This window comes from Ptychodera flava, chromosome 9 (assembly GCF_041260155.1).
Source record: "Ptychodera flava strain L36383 chromosome 9, AS_Pfla_20210202, whole genome shotgun sequence".
NCBI lineage: Eukaryota > Metazoa > Hemichordata > Enteropneusta > Ptychoderidae > Ptychodera > Ptychodera flava.
This window is the reverse complement of record NC_091936.1, coordinates 38,228,701-38,242,373: the sequence shown is the minus strand read 5'-3', so window position 1 is coordinate 38,242,373 and position 13,673 is coordinate 38,228,701. Positions and strand designations below refer to the sequence as shown.

The following is a 13,673-nucleotide window of genomic DNA, read 5'->3' as shown; positions in this document are numbered from 1 at the left end:
TTTACTACCGAGGGCGTGACAGCCCTTCACAAACAAGTCGTTACACTCTCACACACCATCAGTTAAATGGGAAATAAGCAGATTATGACAGCTGAGAATACTAGCTAACAGAAAATCATAGTGGGTAAAATGCCTTAGAGGGGACGATTTCGATACCTGGCCAACGGACTAACTGTTTTGTGCATATTGTTCAAAAAATCACTTAAAATTGACACAAACTGAAAGGCTTAAGCTTTGTAACTTTCAAATATGCAACTTTCCCCAATAAAACTATACATGTTTGGTAAGGCCCATTTCAGAGCTTTCAAACAGTATAACATTTATATGGTTTCATAATTCATGGTTCAAGGTAGAATGGGAAACATTACCCGTATCCCTTATATTATAATTTTGTTTAAAAAATCACTTAAAATTGACACAAACTGAAAGGCATAAGCTTTGTAACTTTAAAGTATGGACTTTTCCCAATAAAACTATACATGTTTGGAAAGGCCCATTTCAGAGCTTTCAAGCGGTATAACATTTATATGGTTTCATAATTCATGGTTCAAGGCAGAACGGGAAACATTACCCCTACCCCTTATATTAAAATTTTGTTGAAAAAATCACTTAAAATTGACACAAACTGAAAGATTTAAGCTTTGTTACTTTCAAATATGGACTTTTCCCAATAAAACTATACATGTTTGGAAAGGCCCATGTCAGAGCTTTCAAACAGTATAACATTTATATGGTTTCACAATTCATGGTTCGAGGCAGAAAGGGAAACATTCCCCTACCCCATATGTTGTAATTTCGTACTTAAAAAAATCACTTAAAATTTACACAAACTGAAAGGCATAAGCTTTGTAAGTTTAAAATATGGACTTTTCCCAATAAAACTATACATGTTTGGAAAGGCCCGTTTCAGAGCTTTTAAACAGTATAACATTTATATGGTTTCGTAATTCATGGTTCGAGGCAGAAAGGGAAACATTACCCCTACCCCATATGTTGTAATTTCGTTCTTAAAAAATCACTTAAAATCGACACAAACCGAAAGGTTTAAGCTTTGTAACTTTTGAATATGCAACTTTTCCCCATAAATCTATATATTTTTAGAAAGGTCTGATGCAGCACTTTCAAAAAATGTAACATTTTTATGGTTTCATCATTCATGATTCGAAACAGAAAGGGAAATATTACCCCTACCCCTTATGTTACACACGGATATGTGGCATACCGCGTAATAAGAAAACAAGCTCATGCACCCACTAAATCTCAAGACACATACTTTTAATGTTGTTTTTCTTGTTTATTGCACTGAGTTCTTCCAAAAAATATATAAATACCTCATGAAAAATTGTTTGGAGGAACGGGAACTTAATTATTTGGTGTGAAATTTAGCAAATTTTACGATTTACGGCCATGGCCGATATAAAGTCTAATCGACGTTCGAATATTAATTAATCCCTATTAAGTTATATATCAATGAAAAGGCCATGATCTTGGCTTTCTAAAAATGTAACGTTTATAGTATTTTATTGTTTCTGTTTCCGTCGAGCGGTAGATACGTGACCCCTACCCCATCGTTGAAATCCAAGATGGCGGCCAAGATGGCGGTAAAGATGTCGCCAAATGAACCCCATGGGACACGATTTGATTTTGGGAACATCAAAATTCATTAAATATAGACCCTAAGGATTACAAAAATGTAGGTTAAAAAATACATCCATGGGGTGCATGGGAACCCTACCTTCCGACCCGACTAACATGTTTGAGAACAAAAGTTGTATTTGCTTGATCATGCACTCTTTCTGGAGTTTTAAATGCAATGTGAGAAAAACTGGCAATCTGTAAGTAGACTTTGGTAGCGAACAGTTTTAAAAGTGACAAGATCTATTATTTTCAGTAAATAGTGGGTAGTGTAGTTAATTTTCTTACAAACGGACAAACACTCGACTATTTTCTCCAGTTTTGACATTAACACTGGTGCTTTAGTTAGGATAAGACAATGGCACTTATCGGTATGACTAAGGGGACACAACTCATGTGCATTGTGGGCTTTTAGTGTGAGGTAACACTTCCGGATTCATCTGACACCGGTCATGTAAGGCTTTAACGAAGGGGACTTCGTTCTGACCGGCCGGGGAAGTTCTTTGTAATGTCTCTCCACCAAGGCGAAGCCCTATTTCCCTGTTGCCTAGCTACAGGTCACCGCGTAATGCACGTCTACTGAACATGTGCGGCATGTCGCTCTCTCTTCTGCTGGCGAGTTCATCGCGTACGGACGTATTTTACAGTAGTCGCAAGTAATCTACGTAGCCGGGGGGTATAAACTCTTTCAATCGACAGGATACGTCTGCCCAAATAGTGCGATGCTCTTCCCCATTTAGACTCTAAATCACCGATTAGTTCAGATATTCTTAGATCACATAACCTCTCATCGGCTCATCCACTCATCGAACATTCAGATGGGTTTACTGGTGTAATACCAAGCTCCCTACCAATAAATTACGACTTTACATCAAAAACAAAACTCCACGTCATTCTTGACGTTTATTAGTTATCAAGATGTGATGTATTCATAAGTAATCTAAAGCTAGAAGTGACAAGTAAAAATAATTTCAAAAATATAAAATGCGCTAGGGCGATGTTAACTCTGGAAATGTACTTATGGTTATATATTTCGAAAGTATGTATGGAACCGGACAAGAGAAATGCGATTAAGCCCTAGGAAAATCGTCATTGACAACAGAAATCTAAAACGCCAAAAACAAATCCTCTAAAAGATTCGACTGGTAAGGAAATACCAACAAGTATGATTTTTTAAAACTGTTAATTATTCTAACGTGAAAGATTACAATATATTGGCTTATTTGACAAGCCTTTTTGTGGCCAGGACTGTTCTGGTCATGACAATCTGCATGATGAAATTACTTGCCAACTTTTGACCTTCAGGATGTAGCAGTGCAAGAGAAGGAGTAAATTTAAAGTCGCCTTCGTCTTCTCAAAGTGTGCTAATCTTTATGTTGTACAATTAGCATTCTTTCATCTGAAGTAAGAGTTGGGTCTCGACACTTAGTCTTGAAGTACCAGGTTGATTGAAATGCTGAAAGACTGCAATGATGGTAGGATCTGACTATTTACAGGTGACCTTTTAAGAGAAAAAAGTTTGAAACGTAAGGATTAGAAAATAGTAAATTGGTTTAAAACAGTTAACGTACACAAGCACAAACAATATACCCGGTGTTAAAAGACACCCATTGGTACAAAAATCTAAATTATGGTTCATAGTATTTTCCCGAAATAATGGCCAATAATTTATCTGAAAAAAAGTTTTTGGGTCTTTATCATTTGGCAAAAACTGCCAAGATAATGATATTTTTCTATTTAACTCTTCCTTTGGTCTCTAGCCACTTTGTTATGATATCACGGCTAGCTACATTTATCGCTATTCACATATTATTCGAACATCGGTTAAATGTATTCAAATTTAGTGCTTAGTAAAGATGGGAGCATACATAAGATGTATTGTTTGGTATGTCAGCAACCTTATTGGCTTATGACCACTCCATCCCCTCACTTCGAGCAGCGCTAAATTTGAACCATCCAATCAAACCGACATACAAATCAGATACGCGTCGAGCAATTGACAACAAGTTTAGCTGAAAACCGTTGTCTGATTTCTGATCGACGCACTATTTCTCGATGGCTCGGGCTTCTTGAGTCTCGCGGCCAGTGCCATAATACTAGGTCTAATTGATGACCGTATTGACAATCATCAAGCTTCCATTGAAGGTATGGTGAAACAGATCGTGAGAGTGAGTAAAACAGAAGCATGATTTGTACTGACTTGCTGAAAAGGCTGGCTGGGGATGTTGGCCTTCTTCACTTCATATACATATGTCTGACATTGTAAACGGGTGTGTCAAGAGTGGTCTGTACCCGTTTAGTGATTTTTCAAGTATTGTAGAGCGGAAGAGGAAGATCCGCTCTGATGAAATGCAAAACTGGTTTTGATTAGTAATATTAACATTTCATAATTATAATATTCATATATTTTTCCTAAGGCTATACATGCCTAATCCGTCTATGTGCCTACCCATTGGCCAAAGGACTTACCTACATTAGCATAGACCTCTTTTCAAGAGTAGTTGAGCAGATTCTATGCTATGTACTATCTATCCATCCGCCTTAAAATAAAGGGTGATTATACTTGCGAGACATGAAGCCCCACTAGGGAGGTGACGAACACCATACGTTGTATTTAGAAAAAAAATCATTGATAGGATATTGTTCCATGACGTCACAAAACAGTCACTTGATAAATTAATTCTCTTTCGGTAAATCTGATTGTAACATCATGCTATCACTGTTACACCTACATTTTACTCATACATCCATGGATCAATCGATCCATTCGTATACATAGATACAATAGATATCTACATAGATATATACATACATAGATAGATACATACATACATACATAGATACATAGATACATAGATACATACATAAATACATACATATTACATACATACATACATACATACATACATACATACATACATACATACATACATACATACATACGGCGAGGCACGTACCTACATACTTACCTCTTAATGGTGCTGTTTAATTTATAATCACTTTCAACAGCCCCCAGCTTTCTGGCAAAGTTTCGCTAGATTTACAAGAAAAGAGAGTGTTTCTGTGTTTCCATCATGTTTAAGTGCCGTTCCGAAACTCCTTTTCATTTGAGGTGGTCCAAGCTTGAACTTGAATTGCTGTATGTTGAAATAAGTAAAAAGACGCAAACTTTTCAGTCGAAGGATCAGCAATAATTAGGATAAAATGTGCCATCGAGCAAATTGTTCGTATCTTAACCTCCGATGGACGTGCCCTCTAAGTTCTGTAGCAGTAAGTTTTTATTTATGAACCTTAAAAAGATACATTTGCTTTCGTTTCCCGCGAAACGAAGTCAGTTCAAATAGAATCTACTGGGCGATGTTTAATCGCAGAGAAATGCAATGCTGGTCAGGAATGGAATTCAGTTGTCAAGAATAACTGTAGTCACACATGGAGGTTTTGTTATATTTGAACAATTAGATCACTTTACTCGGAGCTCAGCCACGGAGAATTTGTAGTTTTCTTAACTGTAAATTTATGGTGGACGTACAGCACGTGATCCTTGTCTGGGAAATCACCGAGCAATCCTCGAGAAAAGGATGAATGTTTCATGTCACAGATCTAGTAAAAAGATTCAGTTTTTCCGAAGGTTAACGAAGACAGAATGACCAACTTGCAAGCTTTACATACAGTCACGCCAAAATGTGTTTACACACATGGCTTCAGCAGTTGATATGTTTTCGAAAATAATAAATAGCACTCACACACGGTGCATAAGGTTTCCAGGGAAGTTTAACTACATCTTTGATATTAGAATAAATCCGGGCAAAGAAATCACGACATGAAAAGAGCTGTATGGCACAGTCCGAACATAGTTGTGTTCTATATGGGAACAATTAATATCAACAACTGTCAAAAATTGATGTGTACATACATATATTAAAATTAAAATCAATGTGTTAAAATTGATGTTTCTTCGCTTCTGCATCAGAAATGTTCATTCATATCATTTGAAAATGCCGAACTATTTCCATGATGTCACATTCTAGGAAAATCGTGGTAACATTCCTTCATTTTAAGTAAGTAAATTCTCTGGAATTTCTTCTTCAGTTCAGGTAAGGCTTTTGCAATAAACTAACAGGTTTTCAACTGCAATTTTGACGGAAACTTTACACGCCCGTTTCTAACCAGGAGATTGCTACGAAGTTTAGAACTATAAGTGCTGCTCGAAAAACTCGCACCGCAATATTTTCTCGGGAAGGCGTTAACGTTGGTCGCAAAGGACAACATGTCTAGAACTCCTCCCCACCATGCACAAAACGAATTCTTGAAACGCAGCGAAATCAAAATTATATAAATTTATCAGTGGGTTATTGAAGATTTTCAAACTATGAAATACAACAGCTACGTCTAATGATATTTAAGTCTGCGAAGAAGTCTTATTTCTCTACGTTTTCTCAGTACTTGTGATAAAAAGTGCGTTTTTCTTCTGTGAGTTTCCGCTCGAGAGCTGGCCAGTAAGACGGCAAACCGTACAGTGAAGCAATTATCTTTTGCTGTCACAAAGCCTTCATTTTATAGTTATGAATTTTGAGGTTTCAAGGAGGTTTAACGTTTAGGGGTGATTTTAAATTTTAAGATTATGAGACGGAATGACGCATTAAGTGCTTACCCTTCTAGCGTATGGGTCTCTTTTGTAAAAATCAATAGCATCCACGTCGAAGTCATCGTCGGTTTCATCTTCGTACTGCGCATGTGCAACAGGCACAAGGAGATTTAAGATCAGCGTAAAGATGAATAAAACGACCAGGACTGTAGTCTTCATCTTCCTGGTCTCGTTTTTCAGGAATCTGCATAAGATAAGAAAACAAATGAAAAATTAAAGAATATAGATTCTTCTTAGAAATGCTTAATTTTTTATTTGACCATCGACATTTGATAGTATTTGCAAAATAAAAGTGATTTTTTCTTTTGGCTTAATTTAGTCAATTGTCTGTTTTTCTCCTCTCCTAAAAATGAAATCTTGTTGAACAGATTAACGAAGCTCCTTTCCATTAATTTTAGTGTCACTAACTCGGCAAAACTTTGAAAGCCATGTGAACGTATCACCGCATGGTTTCACGAGAAGGCAACTTAACAACTTCGGGAATCTCGTACTTTCATGTCTCCACGTAGAAATCATTGTCACTGCAAGAAAGGGTTTTGCACACATTCCCATGCAAAGTTTTGCGGCGTTCTCCCCAGTTTCTCCATTAACGGGCAAGCAGAGAGTGTCAAAACTAAATAAAATGGCGTTGGACGTTGAGGGTATCTATCCTTAAAGATTTATTGTAGAGGATACTTTGATATCTTGAGTTTTATATGACATACGTGGTTTAACAATGTTCGTTGTATTTCATACTCTTACAAAGTATTCAGCTACAAATGCATAAATTGCATTTAACCAAAATGAATAGGGTAAATGGCAGAATATCAAATAAATTAGAAAATACGGTTTAAACATATATAATATTTCAATCCTGTCTCGTGAAAATTTAGTAATAACCTGTTTTGTATCATATCATAGCTTACAGCGAAAGCTGAATGCCCGTTGCACAGTGGTACAGCCATGTTGGGTAATCCCAAAATACGGGCGACCACTAACTTGAAATATATAACTTGCGTCTACGGATTCTCGAGCGTTCCGCAATTTGCCCAAAATCTACATCATTACCATATGATTAGAGGCAAAGTATTCTTGGAGATTGTACTCTCAGAATAGTCCACCAAGATTTTAATGTTTAAAGAGGACGACAAAATTCCATGTTTTACTCTGCCAATGTTTTGCCATATGCTCTTGTTTCGCGCAAACGTCCCTTTTTGTGATAAAATTAACGCCATTCATTTTAAAGAGAAGTTTTGAATGCTTGTCAAATACTCTCCCGAAGACGATTTGAGGTGGCGTTGCGCATAACCCAGCGTATTTTGCTCAAAATCACATTTTTGCAAAGGTTCATTTTAATTTATTAACCAAAGATTAAAATGTTGGCTGGGCTCATCTGTTATGATGACAAGCAGTCGTAAGTTGGGCCATAAAGAAGTGTAAATTAAATTAAAATTATGCAAATCATCCGATTTCGTGGCTTCACTTTTCTTCTGTTTTCAACATTCCAAAATCATTTAACTCCACTCGATCCAGCTAGGTTAAATTTTGTGAAATTTTCAAAGTTTATAACAAAACCGACAATTCGCTTGACGTTGAAGTTCTTACATTTTGAATAAAAGTCGTTTCAATTTTGCTAAATCATGATTTAAATCACTGTTTTTAATGTCACTATTTCAATCCATGTCATTTAAGAATGAGAATAATTGATGCAAAACGAAATTTTCGTTTTTATACATATACTCCATTTTCAAATTAGATATTAAAATTTTATAAAGTAGTATAAAGTTTTTGACTGAAATCAATTTTTATCATTAATACAAAAATTGATATTCGATATGTACCCCTACCTTAGACTCAACTATTGCTTACATTAGATTCTCTCTGTTTTGAAAACCTGTAGTATGAGAATGATTCCATGTCATCTTTCATAAGAAATATTGCTTTGAGAAAAAAATGTCAGTTACATGCAACGTCACCTTAAAAATTAATCCAGTGCTTTGATCTTTTCTTTCATCTAGTTCTACATACCCAAAGTAAATATCAAGTTAAGGAAAAACGGCTATAAGGTATACATCGCATTTGGCAGTTTAAGTTAACGTTAGCATTAAATTGTCTTTTCAAGGATTATGATTATATACAAAATATACTTCAATATCTAGCAAAAGAATCGATTTGATCTAAAATCTTTAACATTACAATGTGTTATCCTTACTAGATTTCAAAACCAATCCTGCTTTAGCTTTACGTGTTTTCTTCCAAATGTTAGAAATGCAAGCTTGTCGTGACAGGATATTGTCTGCGACCGATAATCGAATTGTTCACAAGAATGGCACTACAGGGATTACCAGAGCTCAAAATCAGGGGAGCTAAAAGTCAGAAACTGAACAAATAAAATGTTGTAAAGTAACACCAGTTTAACACCGTTGAAGCATTTTCATTCACCCTCATTGGTACATTCAATTGCCAACTCTCAGTAACATTCGATCGTGAATAGAGAAAAATGGACTGGAGAGGGAGAACAAAGCAAACAACATACGAAAATTGCCCACCGACTGAGAGACTCGCTCATATATGCCAGAACAGGAAGACAATGGTTGATAACTGAAAAAAAAGATTTGCTGATGACGTTATAAATTTGACAAAAGCAAGAATCAAAAAGTGGAGTACTTTCACTGACGTCAAAAATAACGAATGAAACTTATTCGCCTTACCTGTTGGTGCAACTGAAAATGCAGAGGACTTAAATTCTTGCGGCTGATATTTGACCGGCTACAACGATAAATGTATAGATTCACACCTGGAGCGTTTATTTGATTCTCGAACACTTTAGGCAACTGGTAGTCATATATATATACACTCGTTAGAGTTCTTCACCCAGAATGCAAAGTAATGCGGCCTTCCTTAATAGGTGCACCGGGTAGGAAAGCAACTGTGACATCAGCGGCGCAGAGACCGATCAATGGACCACTGAACGCGCAGCATCGCACCTTCCTTGTCTCTAGTGGGCGGAAATGTTACATGGTCAGATGTGCAGAGGGAATACTCCTCTGTCACTTATTTGCGCACTCAGTCAGAAAATTGGCGAATGTATTTGCCGCGATTCCATCGGAAATCTTCGAATTAGATAATTGAAATCCAATAAGTCTGAAAGCAAGCGTTAAGAAGCCACCTACAGAATGACTAACTTCTTCACAACAGCCTCATCACAACAAACTTGAATTTCTACTTGAGATCCTTCGTACGTTTGCCTGTCCTGCCGCGTTAGTCACAAAATGTGTATCTCTTTATTTAGTTGTTTCCAACTGACATTTATCCACTCCAGTCTTCTCCTCAAAATGCTGTAAAGTCTGAGCCTCTCAAGACAATGAAGTAGCAGTTGTGGAATCTATTTGCCAGATCTAGATCCAATGTCCAAGGAATGCTACAGCTCATTGGTAATGTGATCAGGCCCACTGCAGCGAATCCGGCCCGAGAATCAAGGCTAGATCGCAAACTTAATAGTGTTTTAGCTGACCAACATTGATTTCTGATTAATACGATATCCTTGCCGTTGGGATGAGAACATCGTAATTCTTCAGGTCGGCTGATTCCCTTTCCCAGTATGTATTTGGCCGGCGAGGTCCTCAAGAGACACTTTGTCTGTAGTCTAATCGATGTAACATATGGAGGGTGAAATTCGAATTTTGCTACTTAGGTATTAGCTTTATTCCAACGTAATTGACTAGCCATCTTTCTCAACGAAATTCATTTCTAATTTGGGCTCACAGAGGCGCGATATGAAGAAATGACACTCATACACACAGACAAATTAAAAATAAAGATTCACGTAAATAAGGGGTTTGAAAACGACAGAATTTGTGACACGTTGGTTCTTTATACAGCTTCATAATGTAGAAATTGCTATTCGCTCTCCGAGCCTTCCGTACGCCATTGAAAAATCATGTCTCAGCATTTCAAGTCCTGTAGACCACTTAGATGACTAGAAAATGACATAACATCTCGTAAAACGTAGTGAATTAGTGTATTATTTTGTAGTGTGCACACGACATATTAATGGATATAAAGTCTCCACGTAAACAGATACATAAAAATCCTAAAAGGAGACAATTTAAGATACATTTATCATTTCTTTCACTGTCTCCATTTCTTTATGTGCTCTGATTTAGATTGAAAAGTTATCTGTCTAATGTCTGTAACTCATTGAATTTCAAGGAAAAATTCTCTAGCAGGTATAGTAATTCTTTAATTAGCGAAATTGCACACGGCACGAAAATAGAAGAATTGCTGTCGAAGTTTCACGGGCGCACGCACGCATTGTAGGTTAATTCATGTTAAAGTTTGGTACAACACCCTCGGGCTGATGATATAGTAAAGATGCGTTTTCCAAACAGAGACACGCAATCGCCATGCAAATGAAACACCTCATAATGATCTGCTCTGCCTCCAGTAATTCAATGCATCCCTCTTTTCTTCTTTCCACTTCGCCAGATTTAATGACTTTTTCCTCGACACTAACTATCGGCACGCTAATCTATTTCCCAGTTATAACAATTCTCGAAAATTTTATCACCTTCACATCAGTACTTCCCTAAAGGCCCAAGAAAATGATTTAATCCTGTCTCGTTGTCTCTGCCTCATATTCTGGTTTTCCACAGATATGATCTTAATGACTTTGTTTGGTTGCTTATGGCATTTGTTCATTAGGTTATAAAGACTTTGTAAACATTACTCTGCCTAACAGTCACGGATTTAGTATATGACAATACAAGTCTCAACACTCTTTAACCTAAAAACAATCTCTAGGAAAGTAGAAATTAGCCTTGTTTGTCCCCACAAATTCGCAGTTTATGAAAACTCAGTCTTCAAGGCTACTTTAAGGCTATCTTATGCTTTCCCTGTTTCGCATGACTATGTGACAATTCGTACCTTTCTCAAAAGGCCATCACTTCTGCATCAAAACGTAAAATACAAAGACGGCTTCTCTGCACATTTTTCACACTAAACACTCCTTCAATTTCTGAGGTTACTGAGCTAAAGAAGACTGAGAGTGAGACAGGTATAGGCATAGGGTGTTGCACAAATGTCCGTCCCCAGGGGTAGGGGTGTCTTGGTCTCAGCACCAGGTTCTTCTTGCCATGGTTTATTTTATTTTAATACGTCTGATTATGATATGTGTTGCCAATAAAGACTCATACTACCAACCTTTGGTGTCTTTGTCTTTGGTGTCTTTGCAACCAAGGGTAAATTAAACAACGAACGCACCAGCAAAGGCATTAACTTTGACGAAGTCAACAACGAACGCAACAACAAAGTATAACAGAAGGCTTCTGTTATACCTTGCTATTGCGTTCGTTTTTGACTTTTTAAAAGTTAATCCGGTGATAATCTGGTGTCATCGTCCACAGATTAGTAATGTACCCTTGCGTACTTTGGCGCATTAGTCAATCAAACGCATCAACGACGCAACACAGTGACAAAACTTCACGTAAGATTGTCAAGGGACAAATTCGTGACACAGCGAAGGAGAAAAAGAATTTTTTACAAAATCAGTACTAATATAAGGGCAAGACACTAAAGGTCGGCAGTATTCTTTATTGGCAATACATAATCATCGTCAAATGTATTAAAATAAAATAAACCATAGAATGAAGAACCTTGTGCTAAGACCAAGACACCCCTACCCCCGACTCTGCCCCTGGGGACGGACATTTGTGCAGCCCCTATGGTCTATAGCAGTAAATATCTAATGAGATTAAATATTCCTCAAAGCCTTAATTTTAGCGGTGATAGAAACAGCTATGTAGTAAAGAGAAAAAATAACCGTCGTCTGGCTCACAGTATGGGAGACACTGGATGTCAAACATAGTAAAGTTAAACTCGGAGATGGAACGGAGATCTAGCTTTGTGTTAAATCTTAAGTCAACATTGCTTAGCGCAAAAGAACTTTAACATAAATAATCGAAAGAAAATTTTACATCAGAACTTCCTCCGCTCGATGCCATCTCGTGTATCCACAGTATGGTTATGATAGGTCCAGTAGCTCTAACGTTTGATGATTTATTCATAATTTTTGTTGTGTACGTCAGTTGCAAGTGCTTATTGTACTCCTCAAAGCTGAGTTGACTCTCTCCTTACTGTGTATCTCGATGTGGTTCGTGTAGTAGAACAATAAACTGCAGTTGACGATAAAATCAAACTGGTGAAAGACACATCAAAAGTTACAGCTACTGTCCCTTTAACATTAGCGATTGTAACACAGTGTCGAATCCAGGACGACTCGCAGAGAGGCATCTTGACAATAATTGTTACTAATTCGTGTTTTTGTTCAAGTCTTCCGATCAATAACGGCCTAGATGGGAAAACTACTACTCTCTGTGTTAAACAGACGCATATATAATAGCCATTTAAAACTTGCATGTGCATTAAACTTACCTATAGGTCGGCAAAATTATTGTTCTACTCTTCAAGCTTTGAGATGCTTGCCAGCCTATTTTGGGTTTCTCTTATGTAAAATGGTCTTAATGGAAATGCACTTTCTCCTGATCCCTTCACCTAAAATAATCATGTCTTCATTGTGATCCAAGAACATTGTAATCATAAATAAATTATTGCACAACCGTGAAATGAATGAATACCTCCTTTTCCTTGGAGAAAAAAGTGTGATTTGATTGACAACTGAACCCTGAATCGCACAAGAACTCAAGTAAATGAGTGGGAAAGGGATGTCCAGCGGTGAGTAAAACCCACTTGCCCACGCATGTAATAAATTTGTAGTCACAATAATAACCTGAATAGGACTGATAATATATTGAGCTGAAGATTTTTATACAGGTGACAGGGTTCTTCGTACACTGCATTATATTTGATCGACATTACCCGCATAAGACAACATACATTCTTCAAAGGGTCACTTGGCCTCATGATAAATATAAAGAATATGAAATCTACTCAGAACGTCTCAATCCTATGGATGCTACAATGATAAGAAGATGCCAGACAACTGAAGATTATCGTGTGCTACTTTTTAAAAATTACTAAAATTGCAAGGTAATTGTCGAATCAGGAAAACTGCAAACTATTTAAAACATGAAAAAATCTTGATGTTTTTAAACGTATTTAACATTTATGTGGTATAAAAATGTGTCAGATCCAACAAAAGTGGCATTGTGATTATATTGGCGAATTGTGTGTAAAATGATCAGTTATGTCATTCTGCGTATCAAAATTTAATGAAATAAAAGGCGCGTTGCAACTCAACATACCTCTGTATTTGTGCTGTTGTTTAACCTTTTCTTTTTTGACATCAAAAGCTTGCAACAAAAGCTCTAACCGCAAAACTTCATTCAAAAAGTACCGACGTATCGGCAAGTGGCACATTGCCTTCTTCAGGGTTACGGCTTTTGGTAAAAGTAAA

The 13,673-nt window shown here is 36.9% G+C and overlaps 1 long non-coding RNA gene across 1 annotated transcript; it reads right to left on the bottom strand.

The window, feature by feature from the left end:
• Positions 1-2,506: 2,506 nt before the first annotated feature.
• On the bottom strand, positions 2,507-9,107 carry LOC139140909 (uncharacterized). Its single transcript, XR_011554098.1, has 4 exons — positions 8,971-9,107; positions 6,287-6,464; positions 4,605-4,772; positions 2,507-3,136 (listed from the first exon to the last, which is right to left on the bottom strand). It is a non-coding gene; the product is annotated as an uncharacterized lncRNA (long non-coding RNA).
• Between the last annotated feature and the right edge of the window lie 4,566 nt (positions 9,108-13,673).